A 4,245-nucleotide genomic window follows, 5' to 3' on the forward strand; every position below is an offset into this window, starting at 1 on the left:
CTTACTTGCGCTTCGCGCTTTGACACTTGCGTTTCAGATCGTTAAAATAGGGCCCTATAAAAGCATATAAATAATACATAATAAATAATACTAAAATAATGTTCTATAGTCTTTATCAGACTGTTGAATCCTATGATGCTGTGTCAGGCTTGTCAATATATAATTCATTTATCTATTTTTGGTCAGACATCTCTTCATAGGCTTAAATTGTGCAGCTAGAGACAGATTCTCTAAACCAATCAAGTCAACACATAAGCAGTCCCTGGCAAGAGCATTGCATTTAAGAAGGGTGCGGGTGTCAGCTCCAATTTTGGCAGGGCCGATCAGAGTGATGTGGGATTGATCAGGGATTTACGTCATTAAGCAGGTGGTCCCCGTGGTTGTCAAAGCCAGACAGAAAGAGGATAGGAGAGGCATGATTCCTGCAGCCCACAGCGAGTATGAACTCTTTAATAAAAAAAGACCCTGTCAAAATTAAAGTCTAGCACATCAAAAGCCAGTCATTAAGGCTCATAGCCTCAGTGTCAAATTATCAGCGTTTTAATGCTCCTTGAGGAATTCCATCCGACAAAGGATAATTTTAGCTATTCCACACTTGGCCTTGCTAAGTAGGATGGGTTTAGGAGCATAAGCACTAGTGGAGAACTGTAAAGATCATCAGAATCCATAAATTCTGTACGTACATGCAATGACTGATGTAGTTAAAGGAACACTCCACCGTTTTTTGAAATAGGGCTTATTCACATTATTTCCTACATTTAGATAGGTGGGCAAATGCATTTTTGTGTCAGTGCATGCATTGTTTTAGTTTGACTGGGTCGGCGTTAGCTTAGCTTAGCACAATGAATGGAATCCTTTGTTGCCAGCTAGCATGGCCTGAGTAAAAGTGATCAAAAAAATAAAAAAAACGCACCTAATTACTTCTTGTGGACTGCTTATTCACAACGAGTACAAATAACGATCCAGATTAACACTAGGCGATTTCCTAGGCAGATATTGACTTGGGACTATATTATGGGGAAGCACAGAAGAAAGCACTGCTACTTCGGCGCAGAGATATCACGCAACACATGAAAACATCAACTCTATGTGAATACAGGTATAATATGGGTCGATCTATACATGCGTCATGATTAAAATAATCACTTACTCTGTGGACAGCTGTCCATTTGGTCCATTCGGCGTGGGGCGTTTTTTCCAGTTCACTTTGTCACACCGGAAAAAAAATCGAGTACTGCAGAATGGATCAGCGCCGTGAAATCCTCTGTAGATGTGACACAACTTCGGGCACGCTCATCTTGATCTGACGTGTTGAGCCTGGTCATCAATGGCAAAAACATATCCCACTCTCTACAGCAAAGACACTCTATTTCCGTCGGCATAGATTGGCATATTCCCCCACATTCACACCACCAGTTCATGTTGGCTCTCATCCTCACGTCCTCAGGCTGTTGAGCGATCGCGACTAATACACGCGCATATAAATTTCACTCGCGGCTGGCTTGACGGTGTTTTTCTGAAGTGCGGCTGGCTTGACCGCAGTCTCCAACTGTCGTTCTATTTCCAAAGCACGCAGCTCGTCTTCTGTAAACTCTGGTTCAAATAGGTATGGTTCTGGTTCTTGACTGTCTGAGAAGTCACCCTCTTCGTCTCTCTCAAAATCAGCCATGTTCATCGCCATTCGTGTACTGTAAGGAAAATAGCCAGGCAGGCAGCTACTATTCACGCCGGTATGTTGACGGAAGTCGTGGGATTTCATGTGTTGCGTGATATCTCTGCGCCGAAGTAGCAGTGCTTCGCCTAAGCAGCAGTGCTTCGCCTGTGCTTCCCCATAATATAGTCCCAAGCCAATATCTGCCTAGGAAATCGCCTAGTGTTAATCTGGATCGCTATTTGTACTCGTTGTGAATACGCAGGCCACAAGAAGTAATTAGGTGGGTTTTTTTTATTTTTTTGATCACTTTTACTCAGGCCATGCTAGCTGGCAACAAAGGATTCCATTCATTGTGCTAAGCTAAGCTAACGCCGACCCAGTCAAACTAAAACAATGCATGCACTGACACAAAAATGCATTTGCCCACCTATCTAAATGTAGGAAATAATGCGAATAAGCCCTATTTAAAAAAACGGTGGAGTGTTCCTTTAACTAACTGACTAACATTACAGTTCCAGCATCAGAGCAATGCTATTTGTTTTTTTCATCTTGCTACATGCCTGACCTTTAACCTCTTGAACTCTGGCCACGCCCTAGGACCCACCGGTGGGTCCGCGGGGAGGTCATCATACTATTTTTAAAAAATCTATAAACTGTGAAGCACAAAACTAGTCATATATGGTATTTTTTGAAAGCGTAGAACCTCTGCTTTCTTGCAAGTCCCATGGTATTTGCATTAATTTTACATAAAAGAAAATAATAAGGTATAAATTCGTTCTTCCACAACCACCCCCCCTTGAGAAAATCAGATGAATAATGTTCATATTTGATATTTATAGCACACAAACTCACCAAACATGGACAAGTCACACATCAAATGAAAGCTCTCACTCTCAGGAATGTCACTGTGTACTTTATTTCACCGATCTTATACATTACAGTGACATAACAAATAATAATTTTCAAAAGAATCACGAAAACTGAAATTACTTATGTGAACAAGCAAACGTATGCGTCATATTTCTGCGCTGATAACTACATCTGTGCTCACATACTAGCCTAAAATCCTATATCAGCTTTTACATTAGGTTGTTTTCTTCAAAATGAGAGCATTCTCGTGTGTCTGTGAGCATGCATGGCTAAACGGCACTATAATATGTCTCAGATGCGCAGATCAAAACATGCAATGCAGCGTAAAACATGACCAGTATTTGTATTGACTCTCTTTGATTCCTTTCGACTTGCAATGACGTCATCACGCAGTGCGTCCTATGTCATGAAAGCTGACAGCCTCCCCTCTCCATAGACACATCGATCAAGCTTCTAGACCATTCAGAGCCCGAGTTGTTCCTTTCCAAAGTTGAGGAGGTGGGACTAAAGAAAACGGCGCAAACGGGCGCAGATGATTATTAGAAGTTGATCGGAAGTTGGTTTGTGATTTTGGATAGCGTTTTAGCGAATTATTGCGTGCTTTTATTACTGTTAGAGTTATATGTCTCTGAAAAATGACTTCAAGAAAGTTTTTTGTTGGTGTGGAGGCGGCTTTGGAGGAGTTTGATCGGATGTCCGACACTGAAACTTGCAGCGATGCTAGCTAGCTTTGACTCGGTCAGAGAAGCTGCTTACAAACTGGGAGAAGACCCTGATTTTGAGTAAGTATACGTTGTTTGTATCAAGCATTTGTAAGTTGCATGCTAATATTATTATTGCATTAATTTATTCATCGATTGCATTCATAAGTGTATTGCCTTGTGCAGTTTGTCTTTCTTGTATACGCGAATTGCATTCATCGGTTGCCTTCGTTAGTTGCATGCTAATTTGTTTTTGCATGAATTTATTTATCAATATTATATATACGTGTACTGCCTTGTGCATTTTTATATCTTATGTATATGTGAATTGCATTCATGTGTTCGTTACATATTTGAATTACACACACGCAACGAACACATGAATGCAATTCACATATACATAAGATATGCAAGGGTTGTTCTCATTTATTTATACATACTCATGGATTTGTGTATGTGTAATCAAATTATTTTCCTCTTTCTGTTACTTGCATATCTGGATTATTTTTGTGTATGTCATTTTAGCATGTATTTTGGGATTGCAGTGTAAATTTATACATTTTTGTTTTGTTTTGCAGTTGTAGCATCCAGTGGTGAAGAATGGGAGCCAGCAAGTCAGGATACTTATTTTGTGTGTGTGTGTGTGTGTGTGTGTGTAAAATAAAATGCAAGAACAGAACTTTGCCTTATTTTGCTTATTACATGACATGAGTTTTTTGAGGAAACTTGGAGACATAAGACATTCTGTCTCTTCAGGTAAAGCTACAGAGCTTGGAGACTCCAACGCCTCCTTTTGGTTAAATCTAAATAACTTTTGCTTAGAAGATGTTATCAACAATTTTTTTTTTTTATCTTTTTACTGTCACCTAGTGGAATCAAAAGAAACTTTCTGCAGGGAAATAGACCTAACAGGTCCTAAATAACAGACTCCTAAATAAAAACTTACTTTAAAAAAATAATACAAATCTGACTTTGTTTCCGTGTTTATCACAATATAGTAAAAATACAAAAGACAAAATA

The 4,245-nt window shown here is 39.5% G+C and overlaps 1 long non-coding RNA gene across 1 annotated transcript; it reads left to right on the forward strand.

The window, feature by feature from the left end:
• Nucleotides 1–2,225: 2,225 nt before the first annotated feature.
• Nucleotides 2,226–3,904, forward strand: LOC127935614 (uncharacterized). Its single transcript, XR_008148129.1, has 2 exons — nt 2,226–3,306; nt 3,804–3,904. It is a non-coding gene; the product is annotated as an uncharacterized LOC127935614 (long non-coding RNA).
• Nucleotides 3,905–4,245: the final 341 nt, after the last annotated feature.

Source organism: Carassius gibelio, chromosome A19 (genome assembly GCF_023724105.1).
Source record: "Carassius gibelio isolate Cgi1373 ecotype wild population from Czech Republic chromosome A19, carGib1.2-hapl.c, whole genome shotgun sequence".
Taxonomy (NCBI): Eukaryota; Metazoa; Chordata; class Actinopteri; order Cypriniformes; family Cyprinidae; genus Carassius; species Carassius gibelio.